Source organism: Talpa europaea, assembly GCF_964194135.1.
Source record: "Talpa europaea genome assembly, chromosome: 13".
Lineage (NCBI taxonomy): Eukaryota > Metazoa > Chordata > Mammalia > Eulipotyphla > Talpidae > Talpa > Talpa europaea.
Genome location: NC_140080.1, coordinates 30,011,734 through 30,029,772, shown reverse-complemented (window position 1 = coordinate 30,029,772; position 18,039 = coordinate 30,011,734).

The window sequence follows — 18,039 nt, the reverse complement described above, 5'->3', positions numbered from 1 at the left end:
AAGGAAGTCCACTCTCACCACTACTGCTCAACATATTACTGACAGTCTTAGCCAGAGAATTAGGCAAGAAAAAAGACATAAAAGGACTCCAAATTGGAAAAGAAGCAAAACTATCACCATTCACAAATAACACTATGATATACATAGTAAATCCAAAGGTTCCACAAAAGCTACTAGAAAAAATAAACCAGTACTGTGAGGTTGCAGCTTACCAAATAAATACACAAAAATTGGTTGCATTCCTATAAACAAACAACAAACCACAAAAGAAAGAAATTAAGAAAACAATCCCATTTAAAATTGCACCAAAACAGAGAAAATACCTGGACTTACTTAACAAAAGGAAGTGAAGAACCTGTACAACAAAAATTATAAAAGGACTCCAAATTGTCAAAAGAAACAAAAGAAGACATAAAAAATGGGAAAATATCCCATGTTCATGTATTATAACAATAAACATTGTAAAATGGCCCTATTACTTAAAGCAATTTACAGATTCAACGCAATATCTATATCAAAATTCCAGTGACATTTTTCCAGGAAACAGAACAAACAATTGTAAAATTTTGTGAGATTCCACAAAAGACCCTGAATAGCCAAGGCAATTTCTAGAGAAAAGAAGAAAAATAGAAGCATCACACTCCCTGATTTCAAACTACATACTACAAAGGTATAGTATCAAAATATGATGGTATTGGATGAGAAACAGAAACACAGATCCATGGAAAAGAATAGAGAATCCAAAATTATACACACACAAATATGGACAATTAATCTATGACACTGGAACCAAGACCACATAATGGAGAGAGGAAACACTCTTTGACAAATGGTGTTGGGAAACTTGGACAGCCACATAAAAAAAAAAAAAAAGAAACTAGATTATTATTATTTAATGATACACAAAAATTAATTCAAAATGGACTTGGATATAACAAGACCTTAGATATAACAAGTTCTATGTATAAAATACCCAGAAAAAAACAGACTGAATAGTCCTGGGCAACTTGAGAGATGTTTTTGGGAACTCAACTCCAATGTTAAAAGAGTCAAAGGGAAACAAAATCCAAAATAAACAAATGGACCACATTAAACTAAAATGCTTTTGTACAGCCAAAGAAAATTACCAGAAAACCCAAAAGGTGACCTATGAATGTGCAAAGATATTTGCACATCATACAATGACAAAGCATTAATTTCTAAATATATAAAGAATGTAAAGAACTAAATAGCAGAACAACCAACCAACCTAATCAGAAAATGGACCAAAAAAAATCTAACCGTACACTTCTCTAGATGACATACATAAGGCCCACGGGCACATGAAAAAATGCCCAATACCACATATTATAAGGAAAATGCAAGTCAAAACAACAATGAGTTACTACCTGACCCGTGTGAGAATGGCTTGTATCAAAGAATGGAAAGAACAAGTGTTGGCGAGGGTGTGGAGGAAAAGGAACACTTACTCATTGTTGGTGGGGAATATAAATCAGTGCAGCCTCTATGGGAAATGATGGTGCCTCCCCGCTGGTGCAGTGGGTTGAACGCAGCATTGTGAAGCTGTCCGAAGCTTCTGCAGTGCCAGTTTGATCCCAGACAGCTGGCGAGGGTCCCACATGGCGCGGTGGACCTCTCCTGCCTCACCCACTGCTACCCTCAGCAGTGTTTTTCAGTCAGTCTGCCTGTTCTGTTCCCCACTCTGTCTCTGGTGGATCCTTTCACCCCCCACACCTCTGGCCTGTACCCCAGTTCTTGTATGCATAAATAAATCTTTAAAAAGGGTGGGGGATAGAGAGAGAGAGAGTAGTATTTTCATTCTCTATCCTACCATATTCAAGAATTATATATATAAAAAAAACCCTGCCAATTAGAATAAAAGCAATACTGAAAGATATAATTAAAGACAACCTGATTTGGTATGCAATGGAAAGGGCTCACAGTAGCCAAAGTAAACATACATTTTAAGGGGACGTGCAGGAGAGTTTACAAAGGAGGCCTGGAGTTGCTGCCCTTAGAAAGGCTTGCTTGTTGGTATTTGGGAACTTGGCTAGTAAACAGTTCCCTACACTGATATAAAACTTTGCCTAAATGTTAAGAGTGAGCTCACTGTGCCTGAACTGTTTTTACAAACACTGTGGTTTATGTTGAATACCCGCTTTCCTTCTGGGAGTCTGGAATTTCAGTACATGCTAGGTAGAGTATGACAGATTCCAATCAAAAAACTTGAGCACTGAGTCTCTACTGAGCTTCTCTGGACAGACACATCACACATACATTGTTCCGTCTTTGTTGTGGGGTAGACAGAGCTCTGTGCGACCCCTAAGGGGATGGAGAACATGAGGAAGCCGGTAATTGTATTCCTCCAGACTCTGCTTTTCTCCCTGATAAACTGTTTGTATATCCTTATTAAGTTGCTGTGATAAATCTTAACCACAGAAGACTTTATGCAGAGTTCTGTGAGTCATTTGGTGAATTTACAAACATAGTGATGGCCTTGACTCAAGGGTTTCACTTAAAACATTCTAGCAAAGCATTTGAATTATAAGAATAACTTACAATTATAAACATCAAGGAGAAAAAAACCCAACTTATTTACAAAGAAAATAAAAATTGGTGGGCTTCAGACTTTCACTTTGTTATCCTACTGGGAGCAGCCTTTAGAGGGTTTTGAAGGGAGAAAGTTGGGAACCAATAGTTTTATAGCTTTCAGAGTAAAGGCAACAGGCAGACATTCTTATATATGCAAAGACTCAAGATAGACTTACACTAGCTGCTGAGATCAAAAACTTTAAGAAACTGAAAATAGTGATTTTTGGATATGCAGTTCTTATTTTACGAAGATGCCAAGTTCAAAAGTCCAAAAGTTTGATTGCTTTATTAAAGAATTTTGTAACTTTAGGCTTAATCCTTTGCCATTCCCCTTAGCTGTTTTTCTGCTTCTGCAGTTTTATGGAGACCAACAAACAAACTTCTCGTGCCATTTTTTCCACCCCACAATTTAGGAGGAGCCTTCTACCATGGTTGACGTCCACTTAAACTAAGCAGCTTAGTTCTATTCTTCATGATCCCTAAGCATTAAGGATACCAACAGGTTTCAATTTGTAAAAGTTGATATACTGAGGAATGTGGTTTTGAATAGAACTGTGAGCCACATCTGAGCTTCACAGGAAAGAATGCAGGAATCAGTGAGTGATGCTTGGTTGGGAAAAATGAACAGCACATGGTTGTGCATGTTACTCATTTGCGATCCTGATCAATACTGAAGATAACATGTTGAAAATAAATAAACAAGGCCTCCCTGGTGGCGTGAGGGGTTAAGCACAGTACTGTGTAGCACGACTTCAATCCCCAGCTGGCCAGGGAGCTACCCACATGACGCAGCAGACCTCTCCTGTCTTGCCCGCTGCTCCCCTCAGCACTGCATTTCAGTCAGTCTGCCTGTTCTGTTCCCCACTCTGTCACTGGTGAATCCCCTCACCCCCCGCAACTCTGGCCTGTACCCCAGTTCTTATATGCATAAATAAATAAATCTTTAAAAAAAAGAAAAAGAAAATGAATAAACAACAACAAAAAAAAAACCCACTTAATTTTGTCCACAAAAGAATAGTCGCTCAATGCAATTTTAAAAAAAGACCATTTACATTTCAAGAAGTTTCAGTAATAGTTTTAAAAAATTAACAATAGGGGAAAATTACCCTCATTGAGTGACTTGGGTCATTTTAAGGAGAGAGTGTGTGTGATTTTGAGTGTTAATGTACTGGGAAAGTTAATAAACCAAACGGGATTTCTATCTGTCATCAAGCCCTTCATTAAACAGTTCTTTATTTGGGTCCCTGGCAGATTCTTGGTGACTGTGTTTTAAAAAGCAATTATGCAGTAAGAGCTCAACTGTGTAAAAGAGACACACATAAAAAAGTCACTGAGGAAGTTCCCCAAATTGCTAATCAAAGTTAATTCTGGTTGGTGGATTTTTGAGGGCTTTTCAATTTTCTTTTATCCTGGCTAGTCTCGGCTTGTACCCCTGCTTTCAGTCAGATGCATCATCTGCTTTTCTTTACTTTCACCCTAAATCTATAACCTCTACTGGCCAAATCTCCCAAGTTTTCTTGCCCTCTTGTTGGGTTTGGCCCATGGGGGGACAGGGGGGTTCTCTGGAAGAGAGCAGAGGGAGGCAGGAGAGAGAGGCCAGGGAAACGTAACACTTGGAGAACAGTGGAGCTGGGCTCAGCAGTGTGGCAGCCACTCCTGCACACATGTTGCTACTTCTTACTGATGTTGGATCTCCTTCTCCATGTGCGTAAGTAAGCTACATTATCTCTAAAGGTGATCTCTAAAGGTAAATTAGAATCTACCCCGAACTGGCCACCGGTAGGATTTCTATGTCCTCCCCCCAACATTGAGAAGGCAGGAAGGGGTCCAAGACTAAGCATTGGAGGTGAGGTAAGGATGACACCCCTTGATTCTGAATTCTGTGGCAGAACACAGATCACATCTTTGAACACATAGAAGCAAGGCACAGATCTATGCTGTCAATGTTTAAAGTGATAAAATGTCAGTTTTATAATTCTAAAGAAAATTAAGCAACACTTTCTGATATTAAATATATATATATATAAAGTCAAAATGAATTAAACAGTGAAATCTTCCTTACAAACTTGAAAAAAATCAGACCAAAAAATGAACATAAATAAATTTCTTTCTCTTATACTCTTATACTCGTGCTATACTCTCTTATACTCGTGTCAATCGAATCTTGATTTCACAGTTGCTGAGCTTCTCAGTTTTGTTTTCCTGGGCAATCAACTGATATGATTCTTTCCATTCATTCTTTTTAGTCCTTGAGTTACCCGTGTCTACATTTTGGTTCTTTAGTCCATTATTGTGACAAGCTCAATTTTAAGTCTAGGATAAAACTCTAGGTTCCATACTAATGTTTCTATGACATTGTAGAGAATATTGAAAGTTTTTAAAAAATAAAACAGTAAAGGAAGAAGGGACAAAGAAAAGGATTGATAGGTCAATTACATAAAGATTCAAACATATCTGACCAAAATACAAATACATCATCGGTAAGAAAAAAGGGCAAATGATAGATTGAGATATGTATTTGCAACACAGGCATCTAAGGATAAATATCCCTAATGGAGTAAGTATTTGTGACTCAACATAAAATGAATTACACAATAGGAAGCTGTGTAAAGAATATGAGTAACTTTACAAAAGAATTAAAATTGACAATGAATGAATAAGTTCACCGATCACTTAAAAAATGAGTTAAAAGTTTGAAAAGTCATTCATATATTAAAAAAATTCCTTGCCAATTTGACAGGTGAAAGATTGTGATGCCCACAAGTATAACTTCTCTTAAAGGCAGCTTGCCTTTGAATATATACGCCAATTCACACAGGAATTCTACTACTACCAGATCATGGGAGACAGACTTAAATACAGGTATCTGTATTGAGTGGTCTTCTCAGGATTATAATGGGAAAATGTGAAATCAGGATTGGCTAAATAAGGTTAAGTCTGTGTGATGGGGTATATGCCCTGTCAACACACAGAGCACCCAGATTGAACAGCCTATTGATTAGAGAAAAAGAGGACACAAACTGGCTGGCAAAAGATGTGTATTGTGGGGTGGTTTTGAGTTGTAGGGTCTGGTGTACTCAGCCTGGAATCCTGATCTCCCCTCCTCCCCAAGGACTCCTGGGTTGGTTTCCTATCCCCCCTAAACTGCAAAGACTTCATTTGAACAAACGGTGTTAATGCAAGCATTTACCATATAGGTGTACCTACGTGGCCAGAAATCATCCAGGTCAAGTTCACATTATACTATCTAACTCAGAAGAGCCTGTTAGGTCACTAGTGCTTTTAACAATAATGCTAAAAAATATACGCACAGAAAAATATTTAAGGGCAGAATACATTCTAAAATGCTTGGTGGTGAGGCGGTCACTGGTTTTTGCTGCTTTTCACTCGTCTAGGTTTTCTGTAGCTAAGTAAACTATATTGATCATGTTAATGCAGCACACAACATATGCTGCTTCACACACATGATAAACACTCCTTTACAGGAAGGTTACCAATAGTCTTGGGGAAACAGCTGAAACCTATCTTTCTAGGAAGAAAACAAAGAAGAAATGGCCAAATGAGGGGGAACCACCCCCACACTCTAGGAAACAAGTTCCCAGCCTCTGGGCTATGAGGTGGAGGAAGGCCGCTCCCCAGCTGCCAGGCAGCAAGCCCGGGGTCACCATGCGGCTGCTCGGGTGTAGGCTGCACACTGCCCCATTGTCTGACCACAGCTCTCCTGGCTCTGCCGGTCAATGAGAAGCAGATGGCCACGACGCCCTTCGCACACTAAGCTTCCCTCACACACCTCACAGACAGAGCTGTGCCTCGAAGGCGAGGCAATCTGCTTTTCATTTTATAGGCAGAGAAAAGCTGCATAGGAAGAAGGCAACAAGGCCGTAGTCTTCAGGGTGTTGGGGGAGCTGATGTAAGAATAATTCAATTCTCCCCTACTCTGAAAGGCAGGGCAGTTCAAGCCCTCAGTTTGCCTGCAGCGCAGGGTCTCATCTCAAGCTCACCCCACACTACGTCAGGTCCGGTGGAGGCAAGCCAGGCCTGGAAACTGTGACCAGGACCCTAAGGCTCCAGGCTCTTGGGAGCAGCAGGGAAGAACATTCAAACTAGAGCTTCTTCAGTTTTCATCATGTGGACCAGGTAGGAAGGCCCACGATGGGGCTAGGGAGCAGCAGACCTCACAATCTTGCTGCCATCACAGTAGGAAACAGGTCCTGGCTAGGTAGGCTGGGAAGGGCGTAGGCTGGGGGCCTCGTCCCAAGGGAATCATCATAAACAAGGGGAGAGGGATCTAGCATGGTGTGGGGGTCCTCCATCCCATTGCCTTGAGGTGCAATCGTTTCCTGGGTAGGACCATGGGCTTTAGACTGACTGTCCAGTCCAGGATCTAATCTGCTCTCAGCTCACTGGCTGCGTTACCTTAGTTGAGCTACTTGAACTCTCTGAGCCTCTGTTTCCTCGTCAGACAGATGGGCATGAGACTCCTGTTACCTCATCAGAAATAGGCCAACTACAGGAGACAACCCACAGGAAGTGTCCAAACAGTGCTTGGCACAGAGTAGGTGCCCACTAGCTGTTGGCAACTATCATTCTTCAAATTGCCAGATTCTCTCTGGTTCTCAGTTCCCGCTTCACACTGTGACACACTCTTGAACAGTTTCTTCTGGCAGCAGCAACGGTTTTCAGTCTTTGCTCAAGGGTGGCCTCTGCCTGTGCCCCAGATGGGCGCCCCACCTGCACTCACCGATGACTCCTGTTGGCTTTGGGATGAGTCCAGATGGCTGAAGGTGACCCCTGTGTGGTGGCCCAACAGTCTCGAGAGGCTGAGAATGGCTCGTACACACTCCGAGTGGAGAAGGGCCACCCCGAAGCCCTAAGGTAGGAGAAAGAAAACAGAGCCCGGAGGGTTGCAGAGTAAGGCCTATGGGGAAAGTGTGGAAGGGCCCCCAGAGGAAGGGGAGCAAACGGCGAGCAGCTGAACAGAAGACATCAAAGAAGAAAGGAGTTTCCAGGTGCTCAGGAGGGAGAAATGGTCCTGTGGCCTTTCGGAGGGGGTGGTAGAAAAGAAAGACCCAGAGAGAAAGATCTCATCACCATGAAACATGGAACAACAAGAACAAGTCCATCATGACTGCATGATGGACAAACAAATTATAGGTGTAGAGGGAGAAAAAAAAAAAGTAGGATTCTGTGCAGGCTGCATGGTAATGAGATTTTCAGAAAGAGACAAGTAAACTGCATCAAGGCATGTCCACATCAGGTGAGGATGTGTTTGACTGGCAGCTTTCCCTGAATGTGCTAATTACACTTGTTTGTTCTCAAACAAAAATAGCTTGTTTGTCATGAGGGCTGTGGGCCTAAGGTGTGAGAGAGCGTCTTCTATCTGTGAGCAGGTGGGTAGTTCTGTTTGCATGAGAGAATACATGATTGTATTCTCTTTTGCAATCCTTTTTCGCAGAGATTTCTGGGTTGGGTCCTGCAGCTATGTCTCACAAAAATAACTGAGTAGGGGCCTGGTTTAGATGAAAGTTCCCAGAGGAAGAGAGAGAGATATGTAGATTGACAGGGAAACTATCTTTGGTACCAGCCAGGATAAGATGGGTTTTGCTGCAGTAACAAACAATCGAAAATCTTGGGGTGGGGGCTGGGCTTTAAAAAGGTTTCTTCCTCACTTATGCCACAAGTCCACTGTGGGGTTGTCAGGGGTCTTCTCTGCATCCCCCTCACTCAGAGACCCAGGATGATGGAGGAGCCAGCATTTCAAATCCTGCCAGTCAATGTAGCAGAGGAAAACAGCAATGAAACACACATACACTGGCTCTTACAACTTCTGATATGTATCATACCAGCTCACATTTTATGGGCCAAAGCAAGTCACACGGTCACAAAGGGCACAAGGAGGTGCACTTCCTCCACATGCCACTCAGAGGAAACAGAATGTGTGAACAACCCTAAGCCAACACCAGCCATCCTTTCTAAATGTGCCCACCTGCTGTCACTTGACATCTCTGCCCACATGGTCACCACGATCTTCATCACATTTTGGGTGACATGACCCATAACAGAGCTTTCAACTTGACACCGCTGTTATAAAATAAGGGAAAACACAGCAGAAGCTGAGGGGATCTTTCCCAAAGCCCCTCTCTTGACAAGTGGAGCGCCAAAGGAGAAAGCACATGGAGTAGGGACAATATTAAGATAGTCCCCGAGATTCCTGCCCCTGGTGTACACTGGTGTGCATGATCTCCCTGCGAGGTGGGGCCTGGAAATACAATGGCTATCACTCCAATGACTATATTACTTATATGGCAAAGGGATTTTATAGATGTGAGTAGGGTTCCTTTGAGCTAACCATAAGGGCTTGGGGTGAACCTGACTTAATCAGGTGAGCCTTTAAAGACGAGCAGCAGCAGGCACACCCCTGCTGGCCTGGAAGGAAGCAAACTCTTCACTTGGGATTGGGAACTGTCTGTGGAGGGGACCGTTTGGCTAGGAGCTGGGGGCAGACGCTGGATCAGCAAGGAAAAAGGGATCTCAGCTCTCTAACTGCAAGAACTGGATTCTGCCAACAAATCTAATGAGCTCGATTTCATCCTGGTGAGACTCGAAGCTGAGAAGCCAGCCACCCTATGCCAGTTCCCGACCCATAGAAACTGAGATTAAGAAAGAATGTGCTAGCCCCAGGCTTCTCTGCTAAACTCCATCCTAGGGCATGTCTTTGCGCTCAGGGAGGCCAACCAGACTATATCCGTGAAACCAGCAGGAAATCAAGCCCAAAGGAACACCCGCCATTTTCTCTTTTCTTGCATTCTTTGCTCTGTTCAAACAACCTTACACAACAACCAGAGGGGACACTTTCAGACACAATGCCTTCCCCCGTGTCCTCCCCCGGCTCAGAAACCTGCAGCAACTCCATTCTCCTTCCTGGGACATCAGGTCTGGGCTTCTAATCCCAGAATCCAACCTTTCCAATCCTTTCTCTCCCCTACTGAACACAGACTCCCTATTCTGGGTCTGATGGGATTGGTGTGGCCCTCCCACCTGCCAGGAGGCGCTCTCCCAGTCTGCTCCCAGGAGACTGGCCCCTGCTCCCTGGTCCCCAAGGCTTTAACATGTACCTCCCTCCCCCAGAACACAAAATCCCCAGCAGTGATTCCAGCCCACTGTACTCTCTCATTCTGACTGTTCCACCGCACCTGGCACCACTACTGAGCATTCCTGCAGCTGATTAGATCCAATAATAAACTTCTATGAGTCCCACATCATTTAAGTCTTCTCTTCCTGCCAAGATCTCAGGCTCTCTAAGGACAACAACCATGGTTACTCCAGGTGCTACATCTAGAACCAGAAAAGGCATATGGAGTCATAATACCCCAAACTGGAAACCACCCAAATGTCTATCATCAGGAGAAAAGGTAAACAAACTGTGTTTTTCCCATACAATGGGATAGAGTGCAGCTAAAAAAAGGGACTAAATAACATATTACTAATGGATGAATTTCAAAGACATATGCTGAGCATGAGACACAAAAGTGTACATATTGGATGATTCCTTTACATAAAAACCTAGAAAAAGCAAAAGAAATCTACACTAGCAGAAAGCAGATATTGTTGTCTGGGACTGGAGTGAGGGGGATAATGGCAAAGGGATACAAGGGAAATTTTTGGGGGGTGATGGAAATGCTCTGTATCTTGACTGTGGCGGTGGCTACACAGATGTACACATTTGTCAAACTATATACTTAAAATGGATGCATTTTATTATATATAAATTATGCCATAATAGAATTGACTTAAAATGAAAACCAGTCTCTGTATACTCTGAGTCAACCAAAAAGTTGGAACTATCAAGGACACACCTTTCTGAAATGGAGAAACGCATGTATTTGTAAGGGGTGAGCCCAGGAAAGCAACTACAGACTGATATTCGGGCAGCTAGGCCCTAGGAAGCCCGCAGAGCCATCTCCCCCAGACAGATGAGCTCCCAGACTGGAAGCAAAGATGTGGTTTAAGGATGAGTTGACTGACTTAAAGAGGAAAAGGGGAGACAGGACAAAATAGGGCCATGTGTTCAGGAAGATTTAGAGGTTCAAAGATGGTGGGGCCAGCTATGGGCTCTCCCCAGGCTGTGCAGTGGGGTGCTTCCAGAAGCAGCCACACCACCACCTTTCTCTGAACCCACCCCACAGTAACAGTCTGTTCGTAGTCTGACTTCCAAAGAAGCTGGTCTTGGGAATGGGGGAGGGGGAGAGGATGAAGTTTCTCACCAAAGAAAGGTGGTTAAGTGTCATGCTGCCTCATGTGGCCTTTGGGTAGTCAGCCACGACCCCCTGTCCCTGCTGTCACTAGGACCCTGCCTGAAGTCCAGCAAAGGCGGCAGCTAGAACAGGAGGAGAAAGCAGGAGGGCTCCAGACAGGGAGAATCAGATCAAAAAAATCCCCTTCTTTGGTGGAAAGGAGGTCTGGCTTGAGCAATTAGTACACCTTTCTGTAAAGAAGGTAAACCAAGTTCTGAGACAGGAAAAGAGAGTGTGCCCACCAGCTACCGCTTTGTAGAAAGCAGAGAGGCTTGGGAGCGAATGAGAAAAGAGGCAGGAAGAGGCAGGAAGCTCAGCTCTGGCCAAGGGCAGCAGCAGAGGCTGAAAGAGGAAGAGAGGAGGTAAACAGGAAGGGCCAGTGGGGAACAACTCTCTGGCCTGGTGGGGACACTGGGCCTCTACATACAAAAGGCTGCCACGCAGCCCCTCCAGGTGACCAAATCCCAAATGATCCTCTTTGCAAATGAATTTCTAAAGATAATCAACAGAACTCTTCGGCTCACACTAGGCACCACCTGACCTACTGGCTGTAAGGCCCACAGTTTGGACATACCCACTGTCCAGGGGAGATGGCGGAATTCACCTCTTGCCCCCAACTTGCATCGACACTCAGACAAGGAGAAAGGAACCAACACGTAGTAGGTGCTCATGACCCTAGACATTCTAAGTACAATTCGCACAATCACACTAGTGGGGAGGTAATACCATCTCCATTTTGCTGACAAGGAACTTGGGACTCAGAGGATTTGGTTCCTTTGCCAAAATACAAATAACTGGCAAGGAGCTAGCCAGCATTCAAACCCCCTTCCATCTCCTTTCTCCTGAATCCAGGTAGACCTTAACGACATGGCCATTTAATTAATTTCCCTCATGAAATGCTTCTGTGACTCCCACCGCTCACAGCAGTGTTTTTCAGTAGTTTTTGTGGTTCTTAGAGACATTTTCTCCAAAAAATATTTACACGGAAGCCTAACCTAACAACAGAGAAGACTCAGTGTGAAGGGGGGTGAGGCCCAGCTGTCTGCATGCTTTCTTAGATGATAATCACCATTTGAGGTTCACTAACAAGTGAGTTTACTTAACTACTAAATTCTTGATATGACTCCTGCTCTCTTGCTGAATTTTTTTACCTTCATGAATGAAGACCATCCGCTCAGGAACTTGGGAGTCATCTTCCTTACCATCTTCTCCCTCATCTTCCATAAGCCATGCATCAACAAGAACATTTGTTTGCTTTTTCCATCTTGCTTAGACATCTTCTAGACTCCCTCTTAGTCTGGCGTTCTGCTCTTCATTTGCGTTGTCTATATCCAAGCACTCAAGTCCAAGCTATTATACTCTCTTAACTGGCATGATGACACAGCCTTCCACTTCCACCCTTGCACTCACCAGCAGATCCTACTCACGGCTGCCAGAACGAGCTACACAAAATCCCAAGTCCAGGAAGAGACCAATTCTGTGGGAAATTCCCCACATTTAAGGGACATCATCGCTCCCCTCTGCCCTCAATCAGATGTGACCATAATGTCCTTTTTGATTTTTTTAACAACAAAAAAAATCTTTCATAACCTTGAGATGAGACCATCAACCAAAAAATAAGTTGAAAGCCAAAAGAATGGGGTACTAGTTACTTAATCTGTTGTGTGATCACTGAGCTTCCCAAGACATGGAACAGAGTTCAGAGAATCTGTTCTTCCTGTCTTGCAAAAAGTTGTTATGGGACTAACTTAAGTGAAATATTCAGAATTAATTATAAGGAACATATATATCTAAAGCAGCCTGTGTTCCACTGACATGAGATAATAAATGTGGACATCTGGACATCTGGTTGGCAATATGATGTTCTAAGATCTAAAACAAATTTGATGATGTAATTAAATACCTATCTTTCCACTTCTACTTATATTTAGAATAAGATCCCTCTCAGGATCAATCTATATTTATACATGAAGTTGGCGATGTGGTCATATAAATCATGTGCAAATCTGCAGCAGATGTTATTGGGTAGCTGGAATTCTGTTAGAACGGTAATTTAATGGAAAGACGACATAAAGCCGACTTCCTAAATGCTTCACCGATAGAGTAATATAGCTACTTGAAAGGAATATTTATATTCTAGATAGGTTGATCTTTAATCAAGAAACGTGACTGCTTATTGTCTGGCCTTGGATGAGTCAGATGTAGGAGTGTGTAGGCATTTCCTGGAGGGAGGGGAGTAGGCCACTGGGGAAAAGACTTTACAGTACCTTCTCTGTCCATGCGGTCTTTCTCTCCTCTTGCTGGCCAATGGAGGCCTTTTCACAGTAGCCTCCTGTGGGCCTGCAGCCTCAGAAACTATTCAAGAGGGAAATGGTAAACGTGTGCTAACCCTAAAGCCTCACCAATTATAGAAAACAACTTGGGCCGTGTACATTTCAAAGCTTTTAGAAATCCTCTTTTTTTGCTGGCGTATACTCCTTTGAATCTGTTTCATCTGAAATCTTTGTTTTGAACTTTGTTTAGAATAACTTTGCAGACATGGTTTTCTAGGGAGGCAGAATGTCCATGTAAAGACAAACACTTGTGCTTCTGAGATAAAGGAGGTGATGTTCGGTGTCATGGGGCCGCTGGCTCCCCAGCTCTCATCCCTCCCTCTCAAGTTACTGAGGGAAGCATCACAGAGCCCTCATGCAGATTTTCCTCCTTTTTTTTTTTTTTTTTGGTAACTCGGAGAATGAAGAAGTAAAGCTAAAACATTCAACGTGGGAGGTCTGGTGAATAAACGGATTGGAAAATAACTGAAACCAAACAATGACTCAATTAGATTTTCTGACATGGAACAAGGATGTTTAACTCTGCTGGGGTTCTGAATAATTGAAAATACCACCTTCTGTTGGGTGACTGTGATTTTAGAGAAATGATGAAGTGAGAGGGCAGAAGAGGAACTATATTGAATGCCCCTGAGTGCACGTTGGTATTGATGATGGGGGGATGCTGGGTCCACTTCTCTCCCTGTGCTGAGCATCTGGGTGCAGAAGCCCCCACTATTGATTTTCTTCTGCAGGAAATACCTGGGGTTGGAACAGCAGCCACAGGCCCAGCACTTGGCTCATACCAGATCAGTGTAGCCTGGGTTTAGTCTGGCAGATTGAGTGATACACAAAGAAGTATGATAAGGATATCATAAATCTGAAAATCACTCTTAGGATTGAGGTTACCACAAGGATCACTGAATACAGAACAGATGTTATCTCTTTTATAAAGAGAGACACATGCATGACTACTAAGATTCAAAGCTAGAGCTAGAGCCTGCTACTCTTGTTATTTATTGCTTCAAATAAATATTTGAGCACTTACTATGTATGAGGCACCATGCTTAGTTCAGTGACAGCATGACATGCCAATAAGCAATTCTCCATGTTGTTCTCTTCAGCATCAAGTATTATACATAATATGCTGCTAGATGGGAAAAAAGAAACTTGAATCACAAGAAAAGACTGGCCTGCAAGAACACAACACAAAATATTAGCTATGAATATTAGCTATGGCTGTCTGGGTCACTGGATTATGGGCCATTTTTATGTTTATACAATATATATACGCAACGACCCAGGATATGTCTGACTCAGGCTACTAAGAAAAAGCCCTCCCAACAATGAATCATCTACAATTAGCAAAGGCAGCGTGTTATTTGCTGCTGTAACTGCACAAATCTTCACTGACTGGTCATTTATCTGCAGTTGCCGGCTTGGGGACTGTTAGAACATGATTTCTGTTTCTTAGGAAGCCCCCAGACTTAGATTCTCCTAGATTTCTTCATAGCTTTGCATTGCACACTTCCTAGGCTGACAAGTTTGGTTCAAGTCCCAGGGAGCCCATACGTCAATGCCTTATTTGTTTTGACATTTCACATGTAAGGAAATGGAATTTATGTCCATTTCAAAGCCAACACAAAAACCAGTACTTGCATTTTCACCCAGAAGACAACACCATACTGTTGTTATTAATCCTTTTTCTTGGGCCATGTTTAGACAAGAGACATAAATTCCAGTGATCCTGAGGTAGGCAGAGATACCTGCTGCCGGACTCCAAGCAGCACAGGGGACGCACCGCCAGGGAGCGATGGCCAAGGACGGACATAACTTCTTATAAATACCGACTGCGTTGAGTTCACATTTTTGGAATTCATGTAAATGTTCCTATTTTAACACATTTATAGGCTTTTTTTTAACACATTTAAGGCGGGAGGCCTTACAGTTTAAAGTTATACTTGGCCACAAAGATAATTATTTTAAAGAGCCCTAACTGTTATCAATTCACAAGAAGCAATTCCAGAGGATGTCAGCTTAGAACCTGTCTAACAGACAAGCACATTGGAAGAGCAGATATATCTGTCCAGGACTGGCTACAGTGAATATGGTAGACTTCATTTATTTACTCACAAAGCACTGGGGGATGAGGGGTGAGTCAGGAAAAACAACAATAAAAATGAAACACTTGGCAAAGGAGGGATGATCAAAGGTCATCTTACTGCAGGGGAAAGGTGTATGGACTTGTCCTAAATGAAATTCGAGGTTGCTGTGAGTCATGGATACACCCCAAAGTCACATGGCACTTTGATAATCATCCAGTCTGAGAAAATCTGCCTGACTACTGCTATAAAGTTCAAGGCACAAAGTGTATATTATTTTTGCTTTGCAGTCAACCAGTGGAAAATACCAGTTTTGAATTTGGACCTGCCAAAGTGTACCTCTAAGTTTTGCTTTGATTATTTCAGCATAAATTTTCTTAATATGTTTTCTAAACAGGGTAGCATTGCCATGGATACTTTCCACTGCCCTATAACTTCCTTTACACATTCTGGCACTTTCTTTCAAAGCTACCACGTATGACACCAATTGAACACAATTGCATGTCATTTGTTCTTAGCATGGATAGGAAATCCAAAGAAAAACTGCACAAAAAATATGACAGAGAGAGAGGAAACATAAAATAGAGGAGGAAGAGAGGGGTGGAGACCCACAACCTGACTTAGAACATGTACTGAGGAGTTTAACCCTTTCCAACCTCATGCAGCTTCCATGTTTAGACTAATCAAAGTCACTTCCTGTGTGATGGGATGGAACAGCTGAAGTAATCTATTTAGTTGAGCTAGCTGATGACAGGGGGAAGACAGTGAGGATGGAGGAGGGCTAGAGCACACAGAGAAGTGGGAAGTGCTTTCTCACACAGTGAAGTGGGAGCTAAGCACCAGCAACTCCCTGGACCTCTAAGGGACAACATGCAAGGGGACCTGTGCTCAGATTTCAGCTTCTTCACACCCCTGAGCTGTTTTGATTGGAAATGTCTTCCTTGCAGATGCTTTGGAAGACCTGTCTGGGAACGACTCATTCTGAACTGTATGTTGGGCTAATTGTAGAGGCTGTCAGGACTACAGACATCCATCCATATACCTTCTGCTGAGCTGTGACAAAGAGATTGCAAGTAAGGACAGCATGGTAAAGGTAAGGACTACTGTGATTTTTTTTGCCAGTATTCCCTCCTAAATATCTGCAATCTGTCTATTTCTTTCCACCTCCATTGCCAGGTAAGGTCCGGCCACTACTATTGTGGTGTGATATTTACTGTCCTCCTGGGTCCTCGTTTGCCATTTCTCCTCACTGAAACCACAATCCTCTTCTCAAAGCACAAAATACAATCATGGCTTTACTCTGCCAAAACACCATCAGTGATTTCCCATTTTATTCTAATACAGAATCCAAAGTCTCTTGGTGGGCTTTCTGCTTCTCCCTACTGCCCCCCCAACTTCCGAGTGACTAGCCGCACACCACATTGCTCACTTTCTCCTCAGGACACACTGGTTGTCTTCATGCCAGCACTTCTGCCCCAGGCCCAGTCCCCTGCCCTGCCCTTCTTTCAGCTCTTGGCTCAGGCACTACTTTTCCAGTGAAAATTTCCCTGCCCCTTAGTCAAGCCCAGGCTCCCTTGTTAGTCACTATGGTAGAACCATGTTCTTTCCTTCATGGCACTAACTTACATTTTGAATGAGACATTAAGCAAATAATCACAGTGCTGGGAGATGACTTTTCCTCTGGACTAGAAGCTCCATAAGAGCAGGAACTGCTTGAAAGTCACTACTTCATCCTTAGCTACTAGGTCAGGGCCTAGCACTCAGGAAGTGCTAGCTATTTGTATGACCTCAACTTAAGCCCACTCACGCAGCCACCCATCAACCTTTCAACCATCAACTCCATGGCCAGCAGTGAGGAGCAGAGAGGTATCCTCTCCCTTCTCCTTTGACGTTTCACCTCCAAAGAGCCCACAAAGTCAACAACTAAGATAAGTGGCTTTTTTTTTTTTTTTAAAGATTTGTCTCTCTTCAAGGAGAACTCATGTTTAGAAGAAGAAACACAAAGAAGCAATGTGGTTTTACTTATCTCTACTTGCCATCTTGAATTGACATCAATTTCTGGCTGCTCTGATGGACAGGTTGAGATCTTGTAACAGATAATAGGTGAGAAATCACAACCAGTCAACTGAGCAACCTCTTCCAAGAAAGCCACCACTCTCTGCATGGACTGAATCCACTCTCTGCATGGACAGTTAGAGGTGTTCACAGAACTGCAAACCATGTATAACCAAACAGACCCTCAGACATTCCCTTCTCAGGAACCATGGTGGTGGGGCAATGCAGATGCTATTAATAATTGCGGGAGGCCTTACAGTTTAAAGTTATACTTGGCCACAAAGATAATTATTTTAAAGAGCCCTAACTGTTATCAATTCACAAGAAGCAATTCCAGAGGATGTCAGCTTAGAACCTGTCTAACAGACAAGCACATTGAAAGAGCAGATATATCTGTCCAGGACTGGCTACAGTGAATATGGTAGACTTCATTTATTTACTCACAAAGCACTGGGGGATGAGGGGTGAGTCAGGAACCCATCTCTTGATTGATTAATTGCAAAGTCAGAGACCCACAGTGAATCTCTAAGTTCTCAGCCCAAGCCAGAGGCAGAAACAAGTTAAAGGACTTGCTCTGATTACAGCCAGCTCAGGGTTCCTTTGTTTGGGTCACAATTCAAAAGGGCTTTAGAAGGTGTGGTCCAGGCACAACTATAACTCTAACTAAAAACCTAGGCTGGGATCTAC